General features: G+C 39.6%; 1 pseudogene; it reads right to left on the bottom strand.

Annotated features, from left to right (window-relative positions):
* Positions 1-11,093: 11,093 nt before the first annotated feature.
* On the bottom strand, positions 11,094-15,927 carry LOC127159336 (interferon-induced very large GTPase 1-like; annotated as a pseudogene).
* Positions 15,928-18,948: the final 3,021 nt, after the last annotated feature.

The raw sequence follows: 18,948 nt of genomic DNA, 5'->3' as shown, positions 1-18,948 counted from the left end.
AATTTAAACTTTTCACTGCAACTGTACTTTTCACAATATTGTATTAATTTTTTCATTACTGACTTATTTTAGACGTTCATGAGACCAACATCCCTCAACAATATCAAGTTTTTGCCAGGTAGGGAGATACATGTTACGGTGACATTATGGCTAGTTTTTTATAATGTCTTGTTGTGACTGGAATTGTGTTGGACATAAGCATTTAAATTATATTTCAAAATAGTTTGGCAAAAATACTTTTGCTTTACCTTCCCCTCTTCTCAATGACACACATGAACATGTTTAACAAATAATACAAATTAGCTTATAAAACCAAACAGAACAGATAAAAAATATTTATTTTTAAATATATTATTATTATTATTATTATTATTATGGTTCGTGAATAAATCTAAAGCTTTTCAGACTATTATTTTGTGTTAATTAATTTGTGTCATTAAGATGTTATTTTGTGTCATTAAGATATGACCAAAAAAATGTTGAGAGGGGGGATTGCTCTTTTTCAGTTTCAGCACATGCCCCTCAAAAGGTCTGTGCATGGCCCTGAAGGGAAATACATGTTAGTGTTTAATGTTCAGTTATGCTGGACAGTTTCTGTAATGTTGTTGAATTTTGTGGTTCCCATTATGCAGAAGAGTGATGTTTGTCTTTAGACTGTGACTCTTGAGTAATAGATATTCAAATGTCAGTACTGACACCAGTTTTATTTTTATTTTTTTAAGTGCATAATGATAACTATTGAAAAACGTTTAATCCAGCTGCGAAAAGAATACTTTTCTAGCGAATAAGCACGGAGAGATTTGCGACTGCATAGGACACAGTTTGAGCGCGCACACTTTAAGAGAGAGAGGAGAGACACATTTTAAGCGCGTGCAATCTCTCTGGGCGAGAGCAGCGTGAATCTGAGAGCGCGCGTCCGGTTTTGTGCAAGAGCAACGGAAATCCGTGTGCGAGCGGAGAGATTCGCGCTCGCGCATTGTATTAATCTACTTCCGCGCTACAACAATGCGCTCTTGACATTTGTCATTAAAATAACGCCATAATCGGGCCTTTTCTGTTGCAGCTCCAAGGCTTTGGAATGACCTTCCACTGCACTCTCAGAAAAAAAGGTACAGTTTTGTCGCTGGGGTGGTACCCTAAGGTACGAAAGTGAAAAGGTACATCTTTGTACCTTACCTACCCCTAAACAGTACATATTAGTACAGGCAGAGGCGCAGATGGCACTAGGGACGGATTAATCAGGGTTTCTGCTATGTACATAATTAGCCTAAATAGTGCCGGGGGGAGGCCGCCGCTCCTTGATTATTGCCGCCACTGCTTCAGAATCAGTCGCAGGCTGACCAGGGGTCTAGACTCATACACTCTAAAAAGTGCTGGGTTAAAAAATAACCCAACCTTAACCCAGCCGCTGGGTAACTATGGGACAGAACACACGTTGGGTTGTTTTGACCCAAGTGCTGGGTTTAACCATTTGACCCAGAATGCTGGGTTGTTTATTTGACCCAACCAGTGGGTCAGGTTAACTGTGTTGCTGGGTTAAACATAACCTAATTATTGGGTTATTTGTTGTCTTATTGCCTTGCTACCTTTATATTACCAATAATAATAAATAATCACAGAAGAATGTAAAATTATTACTGCTTTTCTTTAGTACAGTTAGAAAAACACAAAAAAAATGCAACTGTAAACATCAATTTAATGAGTTTTATTTCTTTTTAAAACAATTTTCAAATGGGTGCAGCTGTCAAACATTACAGACACACAAAACAATTTTAGTAGATCAGTTACTTTAAAACACAAAACTGTGTAAACTAGGCACTGTAGATTCTGATTCTTTGTTAACACTGCAGCAGCAGAACACTCAAAAATTAATTATTACCACATGAGAATCGTTCCAAACACTGCACTATTAAAACTAAGCCAAACAAAGTGTCCACCAGACAATACATATGACAATTTAAAACATGTTACAGGTGGCCAGAAAAAAAGTTTACCTTAAAAAAAAAAAAAAAAAAAAAAAAAAAAAAAAAAACACATGAAGACTTATGTCCATCAATATAATATACTGCAAGCTGGAGAAATTTCCAGGCAACAAGTCAGTGACTTCAGTGGCACGGCCCGTAACAAAGGCGAAGGTCTGCGATGTCGTTGCACCTTTCCATCTTGCAAATGTAGCCCACTCTACGGAAAGTCTGCCTCTGGATGTAGCTTCCTGAAGTCTTGTGAAATCTGATCTGAAAAAAAAAAAAAAAAAACATACACAAATGTGGTTAAATGAGTAACTATGTATAATACTATGGTTATTTTAATGAAAAGATCAAATTCTAAAACAAATCATGGTTATTGAATATTACTGAATGATATAACTTACCTTCAAAGGTTTTAACCAGGGTATCAAGCTGCCTTTCCCTCAACTTCTCTATTACAAAGCTGTCCATCTGCACCAGCAAGAATCTCACATATCTAGAATGAAATTTCAGATTTAGAAAATTAGAATTTCACAAAACTGTTTTTACAATGACTTATTTTATATAGAAAGCAAGTTAATGCGAGTACATGCAGCACAATCGTTTAAACACAGATCAGGTGATCACGTGAATCTCCGCAGTATCTCTTCTGATTAAATCGGCCATGTTTTCTCTGTGTCAGAGTCTCCCCTGACATGCCCTCGCGTGTGAACATGCAGCATCTGGGTGGAGGTGTGGACGGAGCGGGCGCGGGCGTATTTAGGCGCATTTAGGCGCAATCATCAAATATATTTCAAAGGAAGCCCGCGCCACTGTTCTGACCGCATCACTGTCGTTACCGGGTGTTTTTAAGGAATATTTGCATATACTCACATGCGATCATATTAGCCATTTATGTGGACTGTCACGATTTTGGCTAATAAAGGACACTGCTCGATGCGCAACAGGGGATTTATAAGTGGGTACACGCAAAGCCAACTGATAAAGAAGTGGACATAAGCCGTGTACCTGCGTATACCCTGCACTACACCATTGCTTATACACCACGAGAGTTATTAAAGTAAGGTGCATAGCGCAGCTAATGCAGCTACCTGAGGGAAAAAAGAGCGCGAAAATGCACAACATAAAAATGACGGATCTATTGTTGGATTCGGCACGTCGCCGCAAGCACTGACTTGAAAAAATATGCCCTTAGAAGATCAATTTTAGTACGAAATGACATAATTCTGACAAAACATTACAAAGACATAGAGTATTCAGACAGTAACTGAACTTACCCCGTATTTCTAACCTATGCCTGTTTTCATGAAGTGTTAAAAATGGACATGTGTAACGTTACTGTATATAAATAAAACTTTGCACACACACACACAACTTTTATTTAACGATAAAGCGATTGTCGAGGCAATCAAGTACCTCACTATAGACTGCTACTTAACGTTCGTTAATCATTCACAGAATAAAACGCTAACCCCGCACAGCGACATATCAAATATCGCATTAAACAGTGAAATCACTGTGCTTTAAACCACAACTTATTAAAAAATAAAGGTAAATAATCATAAAATTATATTAATTTACCGTATAATCCTGCTTGCTGCGAATTTCGTGACCGCCTGACGAGGAGACGAGTGAAGAATCCAGAAAGTTCGATGTTTACGGTTGTGAAAGTATCAAGACTAAGCACTGTGAACTTTGTTTTCTTACTGATCATGTCCAGTGGAGAATCATATACCCATGAGGAAGTTGTGGTTTGTGATTAATGTTACTTTTGGTAACACTTAGATCAGGGAACGCATTAAACATGAAGAATTTTCCCTCAATAAACTCCCAATTTGCTGCTTGGTGGTAGAAAGGTAGTTGTTTGTAGTTTGTAGTAGTTATGTTTGGGTATAGATTAGGGTAAAGGGATGTAGAATATGGCCATGCAGAATAAGTCATTAATATGTGCTTTATAAGTACTATATATTTATTCTTTTCTATTTTACTTTATTCTAAGAAATAAATTCAAATCTCAGCACGTTCGCAATAAACAGCATCGTAGACAACAGTCCAGGAACAGGGAAAATTATAATGCAGTATTTAAATGTATTAGGTAGAACATCCACACTCCAGTACAGCAGGTGACAGAAACTGTTCAGCTCGTTCAAAACCCTCCAGTAAAACCCACGAAGAAGACGAAAACGGAAAATAACTGCGAAAACACGCAGATTGCAAGAGAGAGCGATGCTTATTGGATTTATATTAAGTCCTAGAAAACATTTTTGTAGATACAACTTTAGCACAGACCCTACTCATTTTAACACTCCCGGACATTGTTTTTGCATATTTAATCCGATCCGTCTGTACCGGAGTCAGCTACAGGACTAAAGCTGAATACATTATATATATAATTTATTTCTGTATCAAAGCTGATTGTTTTAGCATCATTAGTCCAGTCAAATGATCATTCAGAAATAATTCTAATATTCTAATTTGCTGCTCAGAAAACATTTATTCATATTATTATGTTGAAAACAGTGGAGTAGATTTTTTCAGGTTTCTTTGATGAATAGAAGTTCAGAAGAACAGCATTTATCTAAAATAGAAATCTTTTGTAACATTATAAATGTCTTTATCATCACTTTTGATAAATTTAAAGGATCCTTGGTAAATAAAAGTATTAATTTCCATAATCTCTTTCAAAAAAAAATAAAAATAAATGCTGATCTTTCTATTTCTATTGTTAAATAAAAGTATTAATTTCTATGATGTCTTTCCAAAAAAAAAAAAAAAAAAAAAAATACAAAAATATATTCAAATAGAAAACAGCTATTTTAAATAGTACAAATATTTCATAATATTACTGCTTTTGCTGTATGTTGGACTCTTAAAAATACTTCCTTTACAGGTTTGCTCATTCTTTCAATTGATTTCTGTTCACAATCACTCTGATTATCACTGTATTAATCATTAAATCATTTTACGGTACAGTTTAGGAAAAAATTAAAGGCAAATTCACCCCAAGTGTAAAAGTGCATCCTTGCAATTTTTTTTAATCATGTCCCAATTTTCAAATACTCATAAAATTCTTCCAAGCATGTGTGCTTTCTAGCACTTTTACGTCATGTCCCAATTTCACTATATATATATATTCACAATCATCGTGGCTATTACTCTTAATTGTCAAGGCATTAACTGTGCAGTTCTGAAAAAAAAGGGAATATCAACCCAAATTTTTAACTATATTCTTGCATATTTCTTTTGTATTTATTCACACACACACACACACACAAAAAAAAAAAAATAATAATAATAATAATGTGCATCATTAAATTTATTTATGAAAAGTGACAATTTACATAATCTTGCACTGTTTTTACTTTGTAAGAACATAAATGCATAGGGATCTGGATTTTCATTTTTTCACCTTTTTTTTTTTTTTTAACACAAATAAAACTTAAATGAACTAAAATAAATATAAAAGTGCTACAATGCTCTTAGATGCTTGGGATGAATGTGCCTTTAATTTTCTCCAAAACTACACAGTAAAATGACTTGGAAATTAATACAGTAATAGTCAGGGTGATTGTGAACTAGTATCAAGTGAAATAATTAAACCTATAAAGGAAAGATTTTTATGAGCATTTGAATATGTGACATGATGCAAAAGTGCTAGAATGTAGACATGCTTGGGGTGAATTTGCCTTTCATTTTTTTTCCAAAACTATACAGTAAAATGACTTGAAAATGAATACAGTAATAGTCAGAGGGACTGTGAACAGGAATCAATCGAAAGAATGAGCAAACCTATAAAATAAATATTTTTTATGAGCATTTGAAAATGGGACATGATTTAAAAAGTACAAGGATGCATAGTAATATTGTGAAATATTTTTACTATTTAAAATAACTGTTTTCTATTTGAATATATTTTAAAATGTCATTTATGACTTTGATCAAAGCTGAATTTTCAGCATCATTACTCCAGTCTTCAGTGTCACATGATCCTTCAGAAATCATGCTGAAGAAACAATGTATTATAATTATTACTGTTGTTGTTGCTGTTATTATTATTTAAAACATTTTTTCAGGATTCTTTGATGAATAGAAACATCCAAAGATCAACATTTATTTAAAATGTATTTATTTATTTTTTATTTTTTTGGAAAGACATCATATAAATTAATACTTTTAACAATAGAAATATCCAAAGATCAGCATTCATTAAAAATTGTTTTGTTTTGTTTTGTTTTTTTGGAAAGACATTATGGAAATTAATACTTTTATTTAACAAGGATCCTTTAAATTTATCAAAAGTGATGATAAAGACATTTATAATGTTACAAAAGATTTCTATTTTAGATAAATGCTGTTCTTCTGAACTTCTATTCATCAAAGAAACCTGAAAAATTCTACTCCATTGTTTTCAACATAATAATATGAATAAATGTTTTCTGAGCAACAAATTAGAATATTAGAATTATTTCTGAATGATCATTTGACTGGACTAATGATGCTAAAACAATCAGCTTTGATACAGAAATAAATTATATATATAATGTATTCAGAACCATTCAAATCAATGTTCAAATAAATGTAATTGTACTACTATTTTTTTACATTCAGATGGAAAATAGCAATAAGTAACTACTTTGATGTCGCTTTATGGTCTTTTAAGGGTTAAATTACATTTTGTGCAGTAATATTCGTGAATAGCAATCTATTGTAATTATCAGCTAAAGCATAAAGAAAATGTCGTCCTGACAGCGTCTTTACATCCATTTTGACCTTCCAGCACCCATATACTGCAAGTACACGATTAGACGATTAGACTTAAGCCAAAATACTGGAAAACCTGCAGAAACACATTTGTTTTCAATAACCCCCTTCTGAAAAACTGACCTACAGTCTTGTCCACTAAGAAGAGGATTTATTAGAAACGCTCATTTTTCTGTCCTTTAGTCCTGTAGTTTGTCAGCAATTTCTTCTCAAATCTCTCAATAGTACAGACGGATCGGATTAAATATGGAAAAACAATGTCCGCGAGTGTTAAAATGAGTAGGGTCTGTGCTAAAGTTGTATCTATAAAACTGTTTTCTAGGACATAAATCCAGTGAGCATCGCGTTGTCTTGCTATCTGCGTGTTTCCGTTGTTATTTTCGTTTTCGTCTTCTTTTTCTTCTTCTTCTAGAGTTTAATGGCGGTTGGCAGACAGACTGAAAAGGTGCATTCACGCCACCTACTGGAAAGGAGTGTGAAGCGCATAATGGTAGGAAAGCCTGAAACAAGAGGAAAAAAAACACTTTACTTAACCTTAAATTCTGTTAATCAATCCTGTTTCTTTCAAATATAAGAATAATTCATTATAAATTGTAGATTGCATTGGTCCATCTCCCAATAAAACCGAAAGTGCCAAAATATTTATTCCAAAATTACTTAGAACTTGAATTAATTTAAATCTTGCTCTTTCATATCCCTCACACTTCATGAGTGCATGTTCTATTGTTTCCGCTTGATCACATTTTTCGCAGTTTCCGGTTTCATGCTTCTCTATACTATGTAGTGCTTGGTTTAATGAACAATGTCCAATGCGCATTCTTGTTATTACTACATCCTCTTTCCTCTTTCCGCACCAACCTTTTCTTGTATGTGATGCAAAGGTCTACCTTTTATTCCTCTATCCCACTCCTTCTGCCATTTCTTTCTTATTTCATTTGCTATTATACATTTTACTTCTGTTTTACTTAATGCCACTTCAACCTCAATTTGTATGTTTTAGAGCATGTTTAGCCAGTATATCTGCCTCCTTATTTCCTTTCACCCCCATATGTGAAGGTACCCACAAGAAGTCTACAATGAGTCCAGATTGTCTTAGTCTAAATAAACTCTGCATCACTTCATATATCAAATCTTGTCTTGCTAAAGATGTTCCATTAGACAAGCTATTTAGGGATGAAAGGTAATCGGTGCACATCACTGATAGAGTTAGTTGTACTTCTTCTATCCACTGAAGAGCAAGCATGATTGCTATCAATTCTGCAGTAAACACAGAAATGTAATCTGAGATTCTTTTTGATATTTTAATGCTGAAGTGGGGAATGAAAACTGCTGCTGCTGTTTTCCCTGATTCTGGTTCCTTTGATCCATCCGTATATATTTGTACTGCACTGTAATATGTTTGATCGATATATTACTGTATTGCTGAACTTTCAAATAAATTTGTTTCCTTATTATGTTTTTCTTCATGTAACTGAAAATCAACTGATGGCATCATAAAAAGCCATGGAAGTATTGCTGATATAGCTACAGTAGGAGTAATATCGATGTCACTTAGACCCATCTCCTGAGTATTCCATCCAAAACTTGTTAATTTTTTATATTCGTACTCCCAACAATCCTTCAGAACTTTCTTAACTGGATGACCGTCCAAATGACCTTTTATGCTTATCCAGTACCTCATCCTTAATTTAAGCCTTTGAAGTTCTTAGGGCATTTCACCCATCTCTACTTGTAATGCTGTTATTGGAGATGATCTCATTCCTCCACAACATATTCTTAAAGCTTGTGACTGAATAAGCTCAATTTTAGAAAGCTGTGTTTTTGATGCCGAGCTCTACACCATCCTGCCATAATCTATAGCAGCTCTTATCAGTGCACAATATATGCTTTTAAGGGACTGACGACAGGCTCCCCATTCAACCCCAGCCAAACACATTACGTTTTTACACTTATCTGTTAACTTTTGAATATGCACTCTAAAATTCGAAAGGTGAAAGGTTAGCAGGATTAACCATTTTCGTTACCATATAACTATAAACTATGATACAAGTTAATCCGCATGCACTGATTAATGTTGTAAAAAAAACAACAACAAAAAAAAAAAACACCTATTTATGTGCTCCTGCTAACTGAGAAAGTCGCAAATGAGCGACCCGTGGAAAGAATGAGTCTAGAGTCCTGGTCAGCCTGCGACTGATTCTGAAGCAGTGGCGGCAATAATTAAGGAGCGGCGGCCTCCCCGCCACTATTTAGGCTAATTATGTACATAGCAGAAACCCTGATTAATCCTCAGTTTTACTGATGTTTGTCGCCTTAGTGAGGGGGGCGGATCGGGTCACTATGAATCTGGGGGAGGGGGGTCATGTCCCTCCCGTCCCTAGTGCCATCTGTGCCCCTGCCTGTACTAATATGTACTGTTTAGGGGTAGGTAAGGTACAAAGATGTACCTTTTCACTTTCGTACCTTAGGGTACCACCCCAGCATTATTGTAGCGCGAAAGTAGATTAATACAATGCGCGAGCGCGAATCTCTCCGCTCGCACACGGATTTCCGTTGCTCTCGCACAAAACCGGACGCGCGCTCTCAGATTCACGCTGCTCTCGCCCAGAGAGATTGCACGCGCTTAAAATGTGTCTTTCCTCTCTCTCAAAGTGTGCGCGCTCAATCTGTGTCCTATGCAGTCGCAAATCTCTCCGTGCTTATTCCCTAGAAAAGTATTCTTTTCGCAGCTGGATTAAACGTTTTTCAATAGTTATCATTATGCACTTAAAAAAAAAAAAAAAACTGGTGTCAGTACTGATATTTGAATATCTATTACTCAAGAGTCACAGTCTAAACACAAACGTCACTCTTCTGCATAATGGGAACCACAAAATTCAACAACAATACAGAAACTGTCCAGCATAACTAAATATTATACACTAACATGTATTTCCCTTCGGGGCCGTGCAGACCTTTTGAGGGGCATGTGCTGAAACTGAAAACATTCTGTTTGGTTTTACTATTTCAAGAACACCAGGATAAAAATAGTTCATTCACACCTGCGCACACAATGTGAACAAAGACAGGAATTTTTTTTTTTCTAATTAAATAATTAAGTTTATCAGTGGCTTTGTGTCGCAATGTCATTGTGTCTGAAATCCTGAGCTCATGAACACCGTGTGTCTATACACACACATACAGACTGGTTTTTAAAGGAAATTCAATTCATACTTGTATTCATCAAACATGCAATAAATCAATGAAGAGTGACAGTAAAGACATTTATAATGTTACAAAAGATTTGTATTTCAAGTAAATGCTGTTCTTTTGAACTTACTTTCTATGTGTAGATATCCAGGGATTAACCCAGATACATCTATGTGGGTCAAAATACACGTGATTTTAAAGCCAAGTATAGGACTAATACCTGTGCACAGAATCTCATGTCCTCCAGATACAATCACCAAACTTACTCAGCAACATCAGCAGATCAACAGAGACATGAGCAGATCCTGCAGAGCACAAGAGACAATCAACAGACAGCACTAAACATCTGACAAACTGATATTCAGATCAATTTAAACAGTTCCAAATGAACCTGAAGTAAATTAATAAACGTATGTAATATAAATCCTTCACCTGTTCATGTGGAATCAGTGCAGCTTTGCCGACATCTACTGGTGAAATTGAGCAACTGACTGAAAACCTCAATGGCTTCATTACAGATGACAGTGGACAATAATAAGAAACAGTTTGACAATGTAGTTATTAAATCTGAAAGACACTATATGAATTATATACAGGACTATATGTTTAGTTAAAGGGAAATTAATGAATGAGAATTCATAACTTCAAAATAGGGTTGAGAGATTAATTATTTCTCACTAATGGATATAGAGTCTTTAGAAAGACTACATGAAACAGAAATGATGCACACATTGTCCTTGATGTTTGTTTGTTCATTTATTTTGGGAACAGATAGTTTGACTGACAGATGAACTGACTGGAGTCCTTCTGCACACAAACCACTGCAAACACAATCATGTCAAGACCAATGAATAGAGTCAATACAATCTTCACAGTAATAGTGTTTTTAACTATTTAATTCATATACGGTCAAAATTTCTTATAATATGAAATCACTGTAAAAGCCCACTGGACAAGTTTGATTTTACCAGAAGTTTATTGTCTTCACAGTGATGTTACATTATTTGTATAAAGTATGTTTGCACTGGATTTGGTTATAAATCAGATTGCCAGGTCTCGGACACTTGACTTTTTATTTACACAACACATACAGTCAGTCATCTTTGTTTGGTTTATCAAAGCTGTTTAAACTGTATTACAGCAAACATTCTTATCTTTGTCTGCAGAATATGTCTATGATCTTCTGTTAGACTGAATCTTGTCTTAAATCCTCGTCTGTATTTGATGAGATCTGATCTTCTTGAGGTGTAGATGAGCCTGAATCTGAGACGAGACACAAGAGTCTCATTCTTCATCTTCTCCATTACATGTATTGACTCAAACTCTCAATAGCGTCTTGTTTTGAGTATCTTCTCCATTTATCTGGTATTTTACCATAACCCTCAAATGTTTTATTGTAGTATTTTTCCAGATCTTTCTGGAATCTGCACACAAACCACTTCCAGTAGGTCAGATCAGAGAAATCACGGCTGATGCTCCACTTCACATAAACTCCTCCTGCTCTTCTGTAATCTCTATATTTAAACTTTCCATCTGGTGTATTAAAACACTGATCACTTGCCACTAAATTAGTGCAAATATCAGTACAGAGATTCTGTGTTGAACTGTAATATGTGCCATTAATTCCAGTCAATCTGTGGAAAGCAACACTGTGATCTCCATCATGGTTTTCTATGGTGTTTGTGCAGACGACTTTACAGAACGGACACTGAACCCAACAGCACTGACAGAAGAGATCAATCAGAATCTCATCTGGTCTGAATTTAAGGTCTAGTTTTTCATCAAATGTCTTTGTGTTGAATCTTCTGCTGATCTCAGACATTATAGCAGGAAGTTCTTGTCTCATCACATCTTCTAGGAGGTTGAAATCATCAACATCATCATGTTTGACTCCACTGAGGTCTTTTTCAGAGAAGATCAGCTCATCTGAGATCTGCTGTGTGAATCTCTTCAACCACAAACCAACATCTCCTCTGTTCACTTGAACATGTTGAGTAGATTCATGAGCTGCTTTCATGATCTTCTGCTGCAGGAGTTTAATGTTCTCCTCCATCTTGGGTAAAACACTGACACTGAACTGATCAGTGATGAACCGACTGACTTCATCTCTGATGAAACTCTTGAAGTGATCTCTGGGATTATGAATGTAGTTCATGTATTTGTCAAAATCCTCCTGTTCTGCCAGTGTCTTCAGGATGTGTTTCTCCAGATTTGATCTGTTTCCATTCAGTGATTCACAGTTTGATCTCATTTCATATGTCAGATCTCTGGCAGTCTTCTTGTAGACGCTCTGCCCAATGGGGTCTTTCAGTTTCTGACAGATGATCTCACCAAAAATGACAGCTGATGTTGATCCAAGACAGTATTTCAGGAAAATACTATAGTACTCTTCTCTCTTCTTCTCAAAATACATTACAGGATCATTGACTTCACTGAACAGTCTGTGTTGGTCAGTGATCATCTTGTTTGCTCTCTGACAGATGAAGAGAACCAAATCCATGAAGAATTCATTCTTGAACACATAATTCACTTGTCCTTCTTCCTGTTCTGTTACTCTTGCTCTGATGTAATCTATGAGTTGTTGAATGTAGCTGATGTTGTAGCCCATCTTTAAAATTTTAAATGACTGAATAATTCTGTCTGTTTTAAGAGCAACATCTGTGACAAATGATCTTATTTGTGCTTCATCCTCTGGAGACAGAATGTAACCCAACTTCTGTTTAACTGATTTGATGGATCCTTTAATTCCAGTGTATTTTTTTAGTTGTACATATTCAGAATAATTCAGCACAGTGAAAATATCCCTGCTCTCCCTCCAGTGATCTACAGAAACACTTTCATAGACGTCACTGAGGATTTTTCTCACATCTCTCATTATGTCAATGTCTCTGATTGCAGGAGTGTCTCTGATGATGATCTTCACACTCTGTTCCCAAAACAAATCAAACTCTTTCTTCAGTGTTTCTTCATCATTTGCTTTGTCTTTGAGTTTTAAGGCGAGTTCTTTGCTCTTTTCATAGAGAGTGTTTTCATGATGTTTCCTCTGATCATCAATCTTTTTCTTCAGGTGTCGCTGCTGAAGAATCTCATTTAATTTCCTCTTTGTTTCTCTCACAATGTTTTCCTGAAGCTCTTTGATTTTGATTTCAAATGATGTTTTCCACTGAATCAGTATATCTTTATCTCTGTCTTTCTCAAAGAATTCAGACATTGATTTTTCCACTTCTTCACTTGTCTTCTTCAGTTCTCTGTGAAGATCAGTTTCCTCAACCTCATGAATCGCTTCATTTTCTATTTTGTTGTGTAGTTTGTTCTCAGTTTCCATCATGGCACTGCGAAGACTCCAGGACCACTTCCTGTATTCAGTCTCCAGTTTCCTGTAGGCTGAAATCTCCAGAGAATTTCTGAAGCTGAAGACGAATCGTTCATTCAGTAAAGCCTCCCAGAGATCTTTAATATGATGGTTTAACTCTATCAGCATCATTCCATGTGATTTTGCTGCATGAGTCATAATAGTTTTCTTCAGGTCTTGAATGTTCTCACAGTAGTTTGGGTTTGGTGGTGCCATCGGTGGGTTTCCCTCCCAGAGCTGAGTGAAATACTTCACATCATTCTGAACATCAAATCTAATGACATCACTGAAACATTCTGCATCATAAACTTCCTCTTCAGCAGCGAGTTTTGTCGTCTCATCCAGTTTCTCCTGCAGTCGTCTCCTTCCCTCCATGTTTTTCTCTCCAGCTGTGATGTCTGAAACGTTCTGATGCACAAACACACAGCTGGGATTCAGTCTGACCTTCTTCATCCTCATGAAGGCCTGAACAACAATCTGAAGAATGTCCTGCATCTCAGATGGGTTTTCTCCAAAGATGTTGATCAATGTCAGATTTGCAAGACCAACAACAAATGTGGCCAATTCATTGTCATGATGTCTTGTTGATCTTCCAGTCAGTTCTAGAGCTCGAACACCCTCAGTATCAACAACCAGAATATAGTCAAAGTTCATCTGTGTTTTCATCTCGTCTGAGACTCTGATCAGCTGCATGAAAGCTCCTCTGGTTGTTCTGTCAGCACTGACGGCAAACTGGAGTCCAAACATGGCATTCAGCATGGTGGATTTCCCAGAGCCTCGAATCCCTAAAACTGACAGCACAAAGACTCTCTGGTCTCCCAGTTTGTGGATGAGTTGATCTAGAACAGCAGAGATCCAGATCACAGGAACATGAGCAGCATCTCCATCCATCAGCTCCAGTGGAAATCCACAGATCATCATCTCTGCTGCGAGACTCGGGAGAGAAGAGAAATGAATCTGCAGGTCTTTCTTGTTCTTCTTCACAGATGAACATGATTCATAGATCTGACTGATCTCCCTCATGATGTGCTCCAGACCAAAGGATGCAGCTTGAAGATCCTCAGATATTCTCTCAAGTTCAGTTTGTTCAGCTCTGAGTTGTTCATATTTATCATGTTTCTTTTTCAGTTTTAAGACTGTTGACCACTTTTCATCATATTTGTGATGTAGAGCAGAAAGATCAGCTGATGTATGTTCATCCAGGAGGATTCTGAGCCATTTAAGGAAAAACATCTTTGTGGTCAGTATGTGAGTTCATTTCTTTAATAAAGAGCTTCATAAACTCACTGATGTCAGATTCATGCTGCTGTTGGCGTATTTTCTTCATTTCCATTTGTTTTCTACTGATGTCCATTTCTGTCTCATCTGCTTGAGGTCGATGTATTTCTCTGTTCTTCTGACTCCACTGATGCCACAGTTTCCCCTGATGAGGCAGAAATGATTCTTTGATTTCTGTCAGATGTTTCTTCTCCAGTAAACTCATCATCTGCTGTGCTGCTGCTCTTCCTCTCCTGCAGTCATCATCATCTTCCTCATCTACTCTGATGTCTGAGTATTTGGACACATCTTCAAGTCTGAAAGTGGAGGATGATTCTGAGAGACAATCATTTATGGCTTTTCTGAGTTCTTCAGATACATCTGACTGATTTCTGTCTTTTAGACCAATCTTGAATTTTCCTCTCTTCATCTCAGTTACAGCAGATTCATCCTCAGTAATAAGACAAATGAGTGGTTTTCTGTTTGTGTACAGGTTTTGTATCTTTGCTGCATGTCTGTCATTCCTGTCCAGTCGTGGCAGAAGAACAACATTGACTGAGCTCATTTCAGTGAGGATCTGCAGCTGTTTCTCATGGTCTCCTGCATCACCATGTAGATTACAGAACACAACACACTCAGTGAATTTATCTGTGTTTGTTCCAGAGGGGCAGAACCAGGCGATCTCCACCACTCCATCCATCAGGACTCTGGTTCTGCTGCTGTCTGGGCAGTTCCTGTGGAAGAACGTGTCGTGTTTCTCATTGATCAGACTGTTCATCAGCTGAGACTTGGATGAAGACACAGAGCCAAACCTGAAGAAAAACACCATTGGAGTTTGTGTCTTGTAGATCGGCTGGGTTTGACTGATGATTTCATTGTTGGTGTTTCTGATCTTCCAGCTCTTGTTGATTTGTCTGAATGTCCAGAGAGGAAACTCAATCTGTTGTGTGAATGGATCAGGAACAAGCAGAGGCAGAGCGAACTGACACTGAGACAGTTTAGTGACCATCAGCTGCTTCAGGAAAACATCAGCACAAAACATTCGTCTGAAGACTGAAGTGTCTGTTTGCACATTTCTGAATGATTTTCTGCAGGATGTCATTAGTTTCAGTGGGCTCTCGTGTGCTGAGCACCATGGTGTGTTGATAAACGCACTCAGAGAAAGAGAGCAGCACCTTCTCCACACGCTCTTGATCTTCTGCTGAACACGGCTCATGTTTGAGGAGCAGAACGATCACATGAGGTCCTGGATCAGACAGATGGACACACTCTCTCACTGTCTGTGTGATCTGATGATCTGAGATGTTGGTCTGGAGCAGCTGAGGACTGTTGATGATGATCACGTGTCTGTCCTTCAGTCTTCCTGCGACTCTCTCTACAACATCTGGAGGAGCTTCACTGTCAAACGTTGCTCGTCCTAATATGAAGTTTCCCACCAGACACTGTTTTCAGACACAATCTCGAACCCAGAAGAACAATCCTCACTGCAAACAGTCAAATCAGACATTCAGTGTCCACAATCCTCACATCACACAATAACCACAGCACATGTGAGCATCTCCCATCCTCCACCAGACTGATTGCGTCAGCCCCTGTGACCAATCAGGCACTGTTCGAGCCCCTGTGACCAATCAGGCGTTCGATCCTCCTCCCAGTGCACCTTACGGATTGTTAGATTGTTTTGTTGTGTTGTTAGCGTTCCCTAGTTTCCAGAGTTCCTAGTTTCCTCGTTCCCGTGTTTTGACCTTCCGCCTGGTTTTCTCGTTTTTCGACCGTACGCCGCCTGCCTTTTCGGACTCTTGCTCTTGCTCATTGGATTATTCTCTACGTTTGCCTGTTATGTTCCTGTCTCGACCCCGCCTGTATGACCATGTCTTTGTCCTGTGATTTAAATAAAAGCTTGCATATGGATCCGCTCGCCTCTCGTCACTCACTCTCCGTTACAGAACAATCCGTCACAACAGGATCCAGCAGCTTTCACCCCGGACATTCCACAGGTATGGACACTGATCAGATTCTATTCAGGATAAGACAAGGACCACGCACACTTGAACAGCACATCCGTGAGTTCCTGGCCATCACAAACCATTCCACCCTCCCAGACTGCATTTTAATTGAAATTTTCTGTGACGGCTTAAATGAACAGTTGAAGGCGAGACTGAGACGCGAGGGTCCGCGCTTTTCATTAGCCGCTTTTTTGGACTTCGCATTGTTGTTTGTGGGCTCGCCGTTTACCGTAGGTGTCGCGGAGGAGCAACGCGACATCGCGGTAACGCCGGCAGCGTGTCCTGTTAGCAAAGTGGTGGCCGCGCCGGTGCGCGCTCAAACAATGGCGGCATCCGTGCACAAGATGGCGGGCGCGCCGGCACGCGCTCACAAAATGGCGGCGACGACGGAGCCCGTTCACAAAATGGCAGCGAAAACGGAGCTCCGTCACTTCACAGCAGCCATACCCGAGTCCAGTCAAGTTTCCGAGTCCAGTCAAGTTGCAGCTGCGTTTCCTGAGTCAAGTCAAGTTGCAGCTGTGTTTCCTGAGCCAAGTCGAGTTTCCAAGCCAAGACAAGTTTCCAAGCCAAGTCAAGTTGCTGCTGCTGTTCCTGCGTCAAGTCAAGTCAGAACTGCTCTTAAGGCAAGTCAAGTTAAAACTGTGTTTCCTGTGTCAAATCAGGCCAGAACTGTTGTCCCTGTGTCAAGTCAAATTACAACTCTTGCCTCTGTCTCAAGTCAAATTACAGCCATCTTTCCAGAGCCACTGCACAAGGTGGCTGCCACGCCAGAGCCACTGCACAAGATGGCCGCCGCCTTCAAGCAACAGCACAAGATGGCCGCCGTCTCTAAGCAACTACACAAGATGGCCGCCATCCGGACACCACTTGTGGTCAGGATGGCCCACGTGCTGGACACTCCTCTAGTGACGGTATGGGCAGCTAAAATGGCACTCCTTAATGCCACGGCGACTACCCCAGAGTCAAGTCAAGACACAGCTGTTGTTCTCCACGAGTCAAGTCACGTTACGGCTGTTCCCCACGAGTCAAGCCAAGTCACACCTGTTCTTCACGAGTCAAGTCACGCTACAGCTGTCGTTCCTGAGTCAAGCCATGTTGTTCCTGAGTCAAGTCACGTTACAGCTGTTGTTCTTGAGCCAAGCCATATTGTTCAGGAGTCAAGCCAGGTTACAGCAGATCCTCATGAGCCAAGCCATGCTGCTGCTGTTATTCCAGAGCCAAGTCAAACTTCAGCCGCTGCTCCAGAGTCAAGTCAGGCTACAGCTGTAGTCTCCAAGTCCAGTCCGGCCTCCAAGTCCAGTCCGGCCTCCAAGTCCAGTCAAGTCCAGGCTGTCAAGGCTGTCGTCCCCGCGTCAAGCAACGTCAAGGCTGTCGTCCCCGAGTCAAGCAACGTCAAGGCTGTCGTCCCCGAGTCAAGTAGAGTCACTAATAATCTTCACGAGCCGAGTCAGGTCATTGCTGATCTCCAAGAGTCAAGCCAGTTCACTATTGATCTTCACGAAGCAGGTCAGGTCACAGTTGGTCACCACGAACCAAGTCATATCCTGCCCGACGGCTCAGAGCCCCATCACGCCTCGTCTGACCGCTCAGCGTCAAGTCATGTCTCGTCTGCTCGCCCAGAGTCAACCCATGTCCCGCCTGAGGGCCCAGAGCCTCTCCATGTTTCTTCAGATCTCCCAGTGCCTCGTCATGTCTCGTCTGACCTTCCAGAGCCGTGCCATGCCTCGTCTGATATCCCACGATCACAACCTATCATGGTAACCAGTGTACTGGACCCACCACAACCTCCCGCTGCTGCCCTTCCTCTAATGGCGGTTGCCATCTGGTGTGTGTGGGCTGCACACTGTGCCCCTGAGGTCACGTCTGTTCACAGATCAACCCCTGAGGCCGCGTCTGTTCACCAGTCTGCTCCAGAGCTCCCGTCTGATCTCAAGCCTGCTCCAGAGTCCCTCTCTGATCTCAAGCCTGCTCCAGAGTCCCTCTCTGATCTCAAGCCTGCTGCAGAGCTCTCGTCTGGTTTCCAGCCTGCTCCAGAACTCCCCTCTGATCTCAAGCCTGCTGCGGAGCTTTCGCCTGGTCTCCAGCCTGACCCAGAGCTCCCGTCTGATCTCAAGCCTGCTCCAGAGTCCCTCTCTGATCTCAAGCCTGCTGCAGAGCTTTCGTCTGGTCTCCAGCCTGACCCAGAGCTCCCCTCTGATCACAAGCCTGCTTCAGAGGTCCCGTCGGGTCTCAAGTCTGCTCCCGAAGCCTTCCCCATCGGAGAAGCTGCGCCAATGCCTCCAGAGGTGTTGGCGTCGGCCTCTTTTTTCTGTCTGCATCCTCTGTCACTGTTCTCCCCAGGTCCCCGTCCAAGACGCAGCCTCCTGTTCTGCCCCGGAGGGCTGCGGTACCTCCTGCTCCGCCTCCTGTTCCGCCC

Source organism: Labeo rohita, unplaced genomic scaffold, assembly GCF_022985175.1.
Source record: "Labeo rohita strain BAU-BD-2019 unplaced genomic scaffold, IGBB_LRoh.1.0 scaffold_208, whole genome shotgun sequence".
NCBI lineage: Eukaryota > Metazoa > Chordata > Actinopteri > Cypriniformes > Cyprinidae > Labeo > Labeo rohita.
This window is presented reverse-complemented; position numbering and strand designations above follow the sequence as displayed.